At 45.6% G+C, this 13409-nt stretch overlaps 1 long non-coding RNA gene across 1 annotated transcript; it reads left to right on the forward strand.

Annotated features, from left to right (window-relative positions):
- Positions 1-409: 409 nt before the first annotated feature.
- LOC119397822 (uncharacterized) lies at positions 410-2476 on the forward strand. The gene is made up of 3 exons (XR_005184614.2): positions 410-475; positions 555-679; positions 2378-2476. It is a non-coding gene; the product is annotated as an uncharacterized LOC119397822 (long non-coding RNA).
- The last annotated feature ends 10933 nt before the right edge of the window (positions 2477-13409 follow it).

The following is a 13409-nucleotide window of genomic DNA, read 5'->3' on the forward strand; positions in this document are numbered from 1 at the left end:
GCTTACTTCCGTTTGCAACGCAAAATACGTCATGGCCGCCATGATTTGTACAAAAAAATCATTACGTTTGTAAAAACTTAGTACAGTTACTTCTAAATTACAATGAGTGGCAATGGCAATATAAAGCATTAATTTGTACATAATCTTTCCCTAAGTTGTGACCATGGTTGTGACACGCGTCGACGTCGTCCCCATCACCGCCATCGCCATCACGTTTCCTTTCGCACATGTACGCACATTGCGTACATGTTTGTTTGGACCAGTCGTGGTTGGGTCTTGAGGTTTGGTCCTGCCAGGGCCAACGCTGCCAGCAGCGACGTTTGTCCGCCGCTTTTTATCTGACGTATGTGCACTTACGTTGACCGCTGTTGGGTGTTGTGTGGTGGATGTTCTCTGGCTGTGTCGCATGCAACAAGAACAGTAGAAGAGTTTCTGAACTCCGGTCGCCTCGGCAGTGGGCCATTGGCCAGCAAAGGTACGTTCTCTTATGCTTTCCTTTAGTGAATAAGGCCGTTGTGTAATGCGTGAATAAAGGTTTTTCTTTCTTTTCGCAGTTGCGTGTTCCTAAACCCATAGTTCATACCGTGTCGTCTGGCATGGACGTAGACCACTGTTGGGTACTGTGTCGCGTACAGCAAGAACCCTGTCCGCCCCGGCAGTGGGCCATTGGCCAGCAAAGGTACGTTCTCTTATCGTTTCCTTTAGTGAATAAGGCCGTTGTGTAATGCGTGAATAAAGGCTTTTGTTTATTTTCGCAGTCGCGTTTTCCCAAACGCACAGTTCTGTATCGCCGTGCATGCCTCGGTGATATCGACATCATTACTTCTGCTTCGTTTCCTTGATGTAATGGTTTGTAGCTGCCAGAGTAGCCATGATAAGCTTAGTTTAGCCTGTCCTTTTGTAGTACTGTGCATTTGTTAGCGTTGTTTTTCGTGGTATGTCGCAGCTGTAGTTCTGTTTTTATTTGTTTAGCTGTGTGCGCTTGCTTGTTCTCTCTTTCCCTAGCATGCCAAAGCTTAGTTGGAATAAGCGCCGTGCTCAAATCAGCCAATGGTGGAACTGTGCACAAACACGCTATGATTTGTGGACTAACACATCATTTGTCGAGAGAAGAGGGAGCAATGTTTAGGTGACTGAGAATTTATTGTGCAATCCAGGGCTCGTGCTGCGATATAATATTTGGCTTGTGTGTTCTCGGGAGCCTCGACTACCTATTGGCAGCGCTTTCTGACCATGCTCAAAAAGTGTTGCGGGTCCCCTGTAAGGTAGCGATACCGGCTAGGTGAACTGATCAGCTCCTATATTGAAAATTAGAAAATGGGAAAAGTACAGTTTGCCTTCATAGAATGGGGAAATTCTCTTGCAGTTCATTGCAGTCAGTGATCCAGTTCCTTAATTCGCTCCTGAATACTGCTAGATCGCATGCTTATTCAAAGGCTGTTACCTAAACAATCTACACGGACCTCATCGAGGTTGTGTGAAAGCTAGTATTTGGAAATCTATCTATCTATCTATCTATCTATCTATCTATCTATCTATCTATCTATCTATCTATCTATCTATCTATCTATCTATCTATATATATATATATATATATATATATATATATATATATATATATATATATATATATATATAGTCTCGCAGAGAAAACGAGCCCTAAATGTAATCGTCTGTCCTATATATATATATATATATATATATATATATAATACAGCGTTTGTAGCCGTACTTAGTGCATAACACACCTTTCCTTTCATGTTAGCAGTTTTAATAAAAGCAGCGCTTCATTGTTTGCACCTGATTGGGAACTAATGCATCACACACAATGCTTAGTCGTGTCCAGCATGATTGTTCTCAAGCTTTCAAGAAATGTTCTCCGTCACCATTTAATGATGATGACACCATACTTGACACCCTTGATGGAAGGCCGTTTGTAGCAGGTTTCAGCTTTGTACTTGACTCTTCACTGCAGTTAATGCCCTGACTCATTTTATCCTGGAGAAAAGACATATTACATTGGATAATAATTAACTTTCACCTCCTCCAGTTAATTACTTAGGTGTCATGTTTTTTTTAAAGAATTTAATCTACTTTTCTTGAAGCAGTGCGCCTTCATGTCACATTTTTTGGGGGAAAGACCGACAGTCTCTGCGTATCTTAATACTTTTTCAATTTACGATAGTTTTGGGTGCCCTCTCAAAGTCATAGAATTGGGGCTCCATTGATGTGTTTTGCAAGATAGCCATTTTAAGGCATAAAATAGAAAGAGCAATGCGACAAGTTTCTCTGGTTCAAGCAGTTTCATGAACTCTCGATTCCTTTACTGTACCGGCTTAATTTTTTTTTTTTTACCTTCCTTTCTACTTGAATCCAGGCACACAGCGATCGGACTGAGCATATCAAGTAGCCCCTCCTGTGACCCACAAGACCACACTCATTCGGCCGAGGAGCCTGTCTGGACTTACGTTGAGAGTGCTGGCAGACAGTTTGGGACTGCTGGTGGACAGTTTCGGTTTTAGTCTTCAGCTAGTGCACAGTTCACTTTTATCACACCGCCTCATTTCTTTTGAGTGTATCTGCGTTCTCTAGACATTTAGCCTGTGTTCTTACGCGTTGAGAGTACTCCTATGGTTTACAGCATTGCTTTGCTCATATAAACTTTTTTGATACTGCCTTGTTGCTTTCGACTCACTTCATTCTCTTGTCATTTCGCCAGTATTGAAACACTCTTATGATTGTATGTGCAGTAATCTTTCAGGGCAATGCATTGTACTCATTGTGTGTAACAAAACATTGCAATAGCCTGAGAAGAGTATTGCACATTTGATGTGTTATCAGATGTGTTATATACCTAAAAGGAACAATGTGAGGTATGCAGCGCGCTCTCCATAGAAGGCAGTACAATACACGAGGGTAGCGATGCGGGCTTGTTGGTCTGTCATGGTTCTTGGATGTGGGCGCGAAAGGACAAGGACGAAGGGAGGAAGACACACACACTGGCGCTACTGACAACAAACGTGTCTTCCTCCCTTCGTCCTTGTCTTTTCGCGCCCACATCCAAGAACCAGTACAATACAACTGCTCTTTTATGCCGAGACACCTACACCTACTTCCAAAATCATAAATACTAAAATTTACAAAATAGTGATTCGCAACAACAGTTACTTTCAGGTTACAACAGTACATATAGCGAGCACTCAAGTGAGCGAAAAGTATTGTGGCCTACAGTCTGTCGAGCGTTCGTTTTTGAGAGCCATAATTAGTGAACCTCACAAGCCGCTAGACGTCATGTGGATGCGAGTTTAAGGAATGAACATCTTTTAATATGTACTGATGGGCTAGTTGGTGAGCCATGATTTTCGAATAGGCAGCGCACAAAAGGGCAACAAATACGCACACATAAGACTCAAACACAAGCGCTGTCAGCGCTTGTGTTTGCGTCTTTTATGTGTGCGTATTTGTTGCCCTTTTGTGTGCTGCCTATACGAAAAACATCTTTTAAATGTACAGAACATCCAGCCTTAATATCCATACAACGTACTGAGAGCGTGATCTGGGTGCATTTTAGATGATCTATAGTACATCCGTGAAATGTCATGTGGAGAAATGTAGATATCCAGAAGATGTACTGAATATCCCGAGACTAGCATTCTATGGATATCTAATGGACATCCATGGTTTACTGGGAAAAAGGGTTTGGTTCTACCAGAATGGAAGTGCAGCCGCTTGGTTCCGCTTTTTAAACCTGGCAAATGGACGCTAGATCTGTCATATCATACCGACCCATTGCTCTAGCCAGCTGTATTGGGAAGGTTATGAAAAGGATGGTGCTGACACGCTTGGAGTGGTATCTGGAATGGTACAACGTTTACCCAGACTCTTTGGCAGGCTTCCGATGTGGACGCTCCTCTATTGACAACGTGATTGACTTAGTCACGTTTGTCCAACATCAGAAACGCCTGAAACGCCTCACAGCAGCATTGTGCCTCGATGTAAAAGGCGCCTACGGCAATGTAACGCATGGCGCAATAATAGACGCGTTGACTGAAGTCGGAATTGGCGGCTGAACATTCGAGTGGCCCTAAGCACTGCGTTGAGCCCAATGAAAATCCGGTCGGTCTAGTTTCTTTGGTTAGGAGAGTAGCTCAGAAAGCACAGTGTGAAGAGAAAGACAGATGTATATCGGAAGGTGTTGATTGCCTCGTGTCTAGGTCAGCTGTTAACAAAAGTAAGCAGTTGAATGTCAAGAAAGCTATTAACTTCCTGCGTGACAAAGAACAGGCTTTGTTAACACCTGATAAAGAAGGAGGGTTTGTGGTAATGCCTGTTGCTTTGTACGAGAAGAAAGCTTTACAGTCCATGGAAAAAAATTTTGTTCCGTTTGCGCGTCGCAAGACAGTCGTAAAAAAGGAAGCCACAAATCTGTGCGAACGAGTGAACTTGCTTCAGTTGCGCAAGAACATTGTAGCGGCTAACAGCGATGGCCTGAAGGTATTTTTCTCCGTAAAAACGCATAAGCAGGGGCTTCCTTTGCGAGCTATAGTGTCCGAAAAAGGTTCGTGGCAGGGTGTTATGTCAAGGTTTATTCAGACACACTTAGACCGTTTGGTCGTGGAGGATCCGTTTCGAATCCGCAATTCAAACGAGCTTGTGGAATTTTTAGGGGACGCACACAGGACTGCAGCGAATTTTGCTTTTTCATTTGATGTGGAAGATTTATTTTACAGTATCCCTAAAAAGGAACTTATTGACGCCGTGAGGATGTTGATCGAAGAAGCAGGCGAGATTTCATTTCAGAATGCGAGTGGGGTGTCGTTGAGGAATTTTTTAGACCTTTTAGTGTTTTATCTTGACTCAACTTCTGTGTCGTTTAAGGACAAGTCTTATGTGCAGAGATACGGGGTATGTATTGGCTCCTGCGCCGCCCCCGTGCTTTGCGAGATATTCTTAGCCTTTTGTGATCGACGCATTGCAGCCAGCCTTGACGAACGTGTTGTTAAATGTATGAGATACGTTGACGATTTTTTAGTGTTTATGGAACTGGACGACCTCGAGGACCGAGGCAGTGTTGTCGATAGGGTTTTAGATGTTTTTAAAAACTGTTCTAAAGGACTCAACTTCACCTATGAGTTGCCAGTGGATGGTTGTATTCAGTTTTTAGAGGTGCATATGCGATTTACTGATAACCATGTTTGCTGGGCGTATCAACCCCGCTCTAAAAAGCAGCTTTTAAGTTATAGCTCGGCGCATTCGAAGTTGGTCAAACGTGGCATAGCGATGAACTGTCTGCGCGGCGCTCTACAGAAGTCTTGCCGACACAGGGTCGCGGAAAGCGTGCAAGCGCAAGTGTCTCGCTTGGCAGACGCAGGGTTCCCCCGTGGCCTCTGTTGCAGAAAGCCTTCTCAAAGAAGTAAGGAATGAAGCACGTTCTTCCACAAAGGCAGACCGAAGCCGACTTGGTATTCGGCGGGTAGGGGTACCCTACATTCATCAGCTTACGCATCGCTTGAAAAAAGTGGGCAAGAAATGCGGTGTTGATGTGCTCTGCACTGCACCGGGTAAGCTGATGCGGCTGTGTCCTGCTGTGAATGAGAATAGAACGCAAGGATGCACAAAAAAAAACACGCTACCAGTTTCGTTTCCTGTGTTGAAGGCGTCGTCTACAGTATCCCTTTGTCGTGCGGAAAATGTTACGTGGGACAGACGGGGCGCTGTTTGAATGACCGGCTAAGAGAGCATCGAACAGCGGTTTCATCGCTTGCCGCGGGGGGCCACTTGGCCCATCATTGTAAGCGTTGTGGGTGCGCCCCAGCATTTGGTGCAACTCGGGTGTTGGGAAGGGGTCATGACCAGATACGACGTGAGATCTGTGAGGCCATGTATATAAACAGGGAGGCGGATAGGTGTGTAAGTGTGCCCTCAATTGTCCTAACGAAAAAGGAGATTGGCTTCTTGGAAGGGCGCATGCGCGACGCGTAGCTTGGCACGTGCAGCTTGATGCGAAGGCAGAATGGTGACGTTTCCATCAGTTTAGATGTTCTTTTACACTTTACATGTCACGTGTCCAGAGTAAAATTTTCAATTGAAGTCTAGCGGTCGTCCTGTTTGCTTCTTTCTCTGTCCTTGTTTTTGTTCCGCTGTATTATGCATTTAACTCGAGTGGATACGCAGCTATTTGACTGGTAGAAGTTTTTTCATGGTCACTGAGGAAGGTGCCACATCTTACCATCAGACACGATGTGGAGTGCCACAAGGTGGTGTGTTTAGCCCGACACTATTCAACCATGTGCTCGTTGGCCTCACGAAATGTTTGCCCAATACAGTCCATGTGTCTACATATGCCGACGACATCTGCATCTGGGATCTGCAGTGGCACACCTACGAATACGAGCCCGGATACAAAAGGCAGCTCCGCTGACCGCCTTGTACTTGAAAAATCAGCCTAGAACTGTCACCGGAGAAGTGCTGCCTTGTCGCATTTACACGCAAGACAATGCGGCAGTACACATTAACGATCAATGGGCAAGCAGTTGCCCACGACCGGAAGCACCGCTTTTTAGGCGTAATCATCCACCATGATTTATCATGAACGCCACACGTTTTGTACTTGAAGAGACGGCTGACTACCACCGCACCTTCTCAAGTTTCTGGGTGGAAAGTCGTTGGTCTATGCTTCAGCTCTACAATGCCTTATTTCTCGGTTTTGCGAGATACAGTCTTCTTGTGATGGGAAATACATGCAAAACACATTTGTATGCACTCCAGGGCTTGCAAAATCAAGCTCTAAGGACATGCCTCGGTCTTCCGAATTGTGCGTTTACAGCGGCAACAATCGTCATTGCAGGAGACCATCCTGTGTCAAGATACGTAACAACTGATACCCTCAGGGCTCATATTCGACATCTTGCCCGGGTACCTTCGCACCATCTCGCATCTCTACCTGCAAAAAACGCCAGGCCTGCGCTGAAACCGCAGCACAGTCACAGCGAAAGCTGGAAGAGCGGCGTTTCTAGAGCCCGTTGTAAGCTAGCTCACTTGGGGCTACAATACAAGTCCACTAGAAAGGTACCCACTACGCAATAAATCACAATTTTTGTGAAGTTGCGAAGCACCTACTAAGCCATTATTCGCCATTCTGCGGAGAAGCGAGGCACCAGCCGCACGTATGGAAGGCATTACGTGCACTTTGTTGACGCGGCGACTGATGACGATGAAGAATTATGGCTCAGCCCTTTGTAATGGGTTGGAATCTTTAAACGGCCCAGCAGTTATGTAATTTGCAGTGGGTGACGCCCGGTTGCTATTTCCCTCTCCCGTCATGCTGTATAACATACGTTGCCGTGGGAGAGAGACAGGGTGGGGTGAAGAACTTTACTGAGACCCCAAGTAAATGGATCATGCGCTTATGAGATTCTTTGGCAACCAATACAAATGCACTTGCGAGGAACCCACTACGCTCTAAATCATTGTAATTTTACTGAGACCCCGAGGAAATAGATCATGCCCTGATGGGCTTCATTGGCAACCAATAGAAGTGCACTTGCGAGAAACCTACTACGCTCTAAATCACTGTAATTTATCTGAGACCCCGAGGAAATGGATCATGCGCTTATGTGCTTCCTTGGCAACCACTACAAGTGCGCTTGCGAGAAACCCACTACGCTATAAATCATTGTAATGTTTGAGAAGTAGGGCATCTGGCACTGGGCCATTTTTCGTCATTCTACGAAGAGCCGTGGTACCTGCTAAACGCATGTAAGGCATTATGCGCACTTTGTTGATGCTGTGCCTGACGACGATGAAGAATTATGGCATACCTGGAATTACGAAGAAAAGAAGGATGTCATCGGTTGCCCTTAAACAGGCTGCACTACTGTATCTACATGAGGTGTACACTGCTCACTCCCATATTTACACTGATGGTTCAGTTATGACTAAAAGCTCAACCGCCGCCGTAATAATTCCAGCAAGAGCTATCACAATACAGCTCAAAATGTTTCACGCAACCTCAACTACAGCTGCTGAACTAGTAGCACTCCGTGCTGCTCTTCAGTTTGTCATGGAGCAGACACCTAATTCGTGGTCTATCTTCTGCGATAGCATAGTAGCCTTTAAAGTCTACCCTCCGCTTTACATCATGGCTCACATGAGCAGCTCGTCGCGGAAATCAGGCAAATCCACAATGAGGCAATAGAAAAAGGTCACCGAGTAATATTCCAGTGGCTGCCTAGTCACTGTGGCATTCAAGGAAATGACCAAGCGGACGCAGATACCCGATCCGCTCACGACGGTGTCAGCAGTATCACCATTGCACTGTCAAGATCGGACGCCGCAAAAGAACTTCGTGTGTTACCCGTCGTATAACGTCGGACTGGAAGTCATCGACATTTACAAGTGCACGGCTGCATACCTTGGACCCTAATATTGAATTACGCATCCCGTCCAGCTTATCACGACGTGACTCTACCCTGCTGGTCCGTCTATGGCTGGGAGTGGCCTTCTCAAATGCATATTCGTTAGGGGTGTGCGAATATCAAATTTTTCGAATACGAATCGAATACGAATATCCACCTTCGAATATCGAATCGAATATCGAATATCAAAGGGAAAATGCCTCCACAGCAACAATATTTTATTTAACATGTAGCTATTTGAAAAAAAAAAAAAAACATTAACAGCCTGACCGGCAACATAACATACACTGCTATCTCCAGAACACAATGTCCAGGCTAGCACAATGCACATCACAACACAAGCAAATATCACGGCACAATGAAAGTAATGACTAGATGTTATCATGAAGAAATATGAGTTGCTCCACATGATCAGGCAGCAAGCACTCCCTTCTAACAGAGATAACCCCTCCCTCCCTTGCCACTGAAAAGGCACGCTCGCTTGGAACGGAAGTGGCTGGTATAGGGAGTTACATGGGGCAAAGCTTTGCCAGACAGGGGTATCTGAAGGTTCCTACAGTCCGCCACCAGTCACATGGGTCACTGTCTTTCTTCAAAAGTGGTCCCGCATAGTGAACGAGTGGTAGTGCGGCACGTTACGGCCGCATAATATTGAAAATGTACGGTTACATGATCGCCAACAGCGCTGCACGTAGGAGATGCACCAGCAATACATCATACGTATTGGGGCGCTCGTCGCAGGCAGATATCGTGCCTCCGTGTACTTAAGATGTTTATCGCTCCTCTCGGCAACGTTTTTAGCTATACAAACGCAGCAGGAATGTGGAAGACGAGTTATTTTATGCATGATAATCGAATCGCATATTCGAATTTTTTGAATATTCGAAGTTATCGATTATTCGAAACTTTTCGAATACACGATTTCCGAATCGAATAAGAATATTTCCAATGTAATATTCGGCGAATATTCGAAACTTTCGAATATTCGCACACCCCTAATATTCGTTTATTATTGGAATGGCTGAGAGCCCGTCATGTTAAGTCTGCTGGTGCAGCGAAGCAGTTGCGCACCTTCTCTATGAGTGCACACGCTTCAACTCCGAAAGAGCGGCCCTCTCAGCCGCATTAGGCCAGCTGGAAAACCGCCCTCTCACGGAGAACAAAATCCTAGGGCCCTGGCCTACCCGGTCTTCAGCACGAGCCGCTCTGAGGGCGTTGGTACGGATTCTTCAAACAACCGGACTTAATGTCAGACTGTGACTGTTTGCAGAAAATGTTGCTGTGTAGTACTTGGACGACGGTCATGACTTTGTTTTTTTTTGTTGTATTTTGTCGTGTGCCGTCGTCACATCTCTACTTCTTCTTTTTCATTCTTTTACATCACCTTTCCCCTTCCCACGTACAGGGTAACAAACCGGAGACTGCTTCTGGTTAACCTCCTTGTCTTTCCTTTCTCTCTCTTCTCTGTCTCCTTTGTATATATATGCATGCCTCGTGAATAAGAAAAAGCAATAAGGCAAGAACTGGAAACTTATTCTACACAACAAAACAAATCAACTATACGTGCCACGAGCGCCACGCATCGTTAATGCACGAACTACATTCTTTTGCTTTCTTACAAGGTTTGTAATAGACTGCCGCAGAATAACATTGTGCTGAACTGTGGTGGCTAACGGCGGAGGAAGCTTCGTGTGTGCATGAGAAAAAGTGTGACCTATACCATATACTTTGCGAACCAAAGCGTTAGACTCATCCTCACCTGCGACTAGACACGCGCTCGCGCAAACAGGTTAGTCGCAAAGCGACTGTTCGCAATCTGTCGGAAATAGCCGCTTTGCTTGAAAAACGACTACTTTGGCCCAGTCGCTCGCTGCTCGACTTTCAATTTGCAGTGCTTTGAACCAACCAGCTGTGCCGGGAAAAGACGGCAGATTATTTTACGAGGCAGTGGCTGTGCATGCAGATGCGAATGCGGTATGGCTACGTGTAGGTCACACTATATTGCGCTGTGAACATCGGCCCTGGAGTCTCCTTGGTCGCCAGTCGCAAGTGGTCGCGCAACCGGGCCTAGTCGCAGGTGTGAACGAGCCTTTAGGATGCATGCAGTCCAGCGCCGAAAGATATGCCCTGGGACGTCAAAAAGATTCTGCTGAGTGCCACAAATATAAAATTCCAAGCATTTCTGAGCGAACCTTCGGCCGTTTGGGCGTTTCCATCCATCCATCCATCCATCCATCCATCCATCCATCCATCCATCCATCCATCCATCCATCCATCCATCCATCCATCCATCCATCCATCCATCCCTCCGTCCGTCCGTCCGTCCGTCCGTCCATCCATCCATCCATCCATCCATCCATCCATCCATCCATCCATCCATCCATCCATCCATCCATCCATCCATCCATCCATCCATCCATCCATCCATCCATCCATCCATCTAGCCGCCTAGGTCTGGGTGCTCTCGTGATCGCCTCCTTAACTTGGTGTAGACGAAAATTGGAATAAGAGGGTAAGAGGATTTCACGAATATGACTGTGTGGTATTACATGAATAACGTGAAAGTCCTCTCACGTACGTCGCCAAACGCTTTCCTCCAGACACGTGTGGCACATACCCGTTTACCACGGGCCGCGGTGTACGGGTATGCGCGACAGGTGATGGACAGATCTATCTATCTATCTATCTATCTATCTATCTATCTATCTATCTATCTATCTATCTATCTATCTATCTATCTATCTATCTATCTATCTATCTATCTATCTATCTATCTATCTATCTATCTATCTATCTATCTATCTATCTATCTATCTATCTATCTATCTATCTATCTATCTATCTAGCCGCCTACGTCTAGGTGCTCTCGTGATCGCCTCCTTAACTTGGTGTAGAACGAAATTGGCAGGGGAGGGTAAGAGAATTTGACGAATATGACTGTCGGGTGAATGAATAAAGTATAATCCTGTCGCGTACGTTGTCAAACCCTTTCCTTCAGACAAGTGTGGTACATACCCGTTTACCACGGGCCGCGGTGTACGGGTATGCGCCACAGGTGATTGACAGTTTAAATCTACCTAGGAATGGCGAGAACAGACATTGGTAATTTAAATGCGAGAGCGTTCAAGGGTTACTGACAACATTTTTCGGAGGTGAGTTTACTCGGCGATACAAATCTCCTGTATGTAGAGACGGCTCTGAGCAAGTGTGAAGTTCAGCAAACGCTGGTAAGGTATTTTATTTTGATATTAAAGTTTTTTTCCCATGGCGCACCTACCGACACCGGCACTAGCTTGGCGTCAGGCTACAGTACTAATTCTGGTGACTTCACGCAGCTGTCTGGTTCGTTGTGATGACGACAGGTACCAAAAGTTCCAAAATGGGTGCTCGTGCGTCACCACCAAAACATTCAATATGGCGCTTCTCCGTCACCAACGGAGCCACGGTACGGAACTGCTGCGGAAACGTCACGACATCTTGCACGAGCACGTGACGAGAAGCTCATAGCTTGTTGTGACGTCAGGGTACAGTAGGAACCGAAACTAGCTTTTAAAAACATACTGTAATTACTTTTTTAGGGTGCACTCGTGGTTAGCAGTACATTTTCTAGGCTCTTGAAAGCTTGGCTCTTCATTTAGCGCAGAAAAACGACAAGTGAAAACTTTCGTGTCAGTACCCCTTCAAGAAAAATCGACGTCGGCCGCGATGACCCGACGAATGCAATGAATAAAAATAAGGATCACAGCAGGAATGGAACCCAAGCATTCTGCGTGGCAGTCAGCTATATACAGACCACAGAGCCACGCCAGGTTTAGAAACTGCTTTGCAAAAACACCCTATGCAGGCGTAATGTCGGTGCAACGTCAATTGTGGTTGTGGTGCTGGCTATCTAATTTTATACCAAAGCACTGACACTACGTATGTACGCCTACGATACAGGCGTCATGTCAGGTTATGTTCTGTGGTTCCAGTGTTGGCTCCGCTTTTACAGTGGTCAATTAAACATTACACTTGTATTCCTATGATTCAGCAAACTCTATATTAAAGCGTTGCTCGACCCCCGAGCAATCATTAAAGAAAGTTACACATAGTATTCACATCATTGCACTGTAAAGTGCACTTCGTTTCGTTAATACTGACGTGGGGGCTCTAACGTTAGTGCTGACGTTACGGCTCATCATAAGTAGCCCTTTACACGCTAGTGTTGTCGACGTGCCTAGAAAGCACACGGTGTGCACACAACTACTACACTACAAAAACACGTCGATCCACCTCTAACGCTTGGCTCAAAGCCATAAAATACAGCACAGAAGTGCTCGCTGACTGCTTCGCATGAAACCAATTCCCACAAGGAGTGGGATCTGCCTACTTCTTAAAAAAAAGCGACTAGGGTGGGCTCAATGGATTAAGAGAAACGCCGCAAAAACCTTCGTTAAAAGCTTTTTACAGCGAAAGCTGTTATGAAATCACAACAAGGGCCGTTTTTGGCGCCGCAGTTGTCCGTCGCTGCCGCCGCTGGTGTCCGTAACCACTATCACGCAAAATAAGAAAAAAAATAAGAAAGATACCCAGAATGGAACGAGGTTCAAACCTGGGCCCTCAGTATGAGAGCCCAGTATCCTACCTCAGAGCCATGGCGGTGCTTGAAATTGCTTTGCAAAAAGACCGTATACAGGCTTCATATCGGGAAGGAGCCACATTAACATATGCAATTATTGTATATCAGCTTTTGCACAAGCGAGCGAAGACGAGGAGAACGAAGTGGCGCGACCGGGGATTCTGAGCTCAGGACCAGGCTGCCCGCTTTTCAGTGTTCTGAAAAGACAATAAAGGAATGTTATACATTCTTCGAATAAGATTTTGAGTTTCAAGTACATATTCTTGGCCCATCCCCCAGAGTGGGCACGTGCCATAGAACAGAAGGCAAAACAAAAACAAACAATACTGGCGACGAGGGAACGAGACCCGCGAAGCAAGTTGACGTTGAAGACG

Source organism: Rhipicephalus sanguineus, chromosome 6, assembly GCF_013339695.2.
Source record: "Rhipicephalus sanguineus isolate Rsan-2018 chromosome 6, BIME_Rsan_1.4, whole genome shotgun sequence".
NCBI classification, from domain to species: Eukaryota; Metazoa; Arthropoda; class Arachnida; order Ixodida; family Ixodidae; genus Rhipicephalus; species Rhipicephalus sanguineus.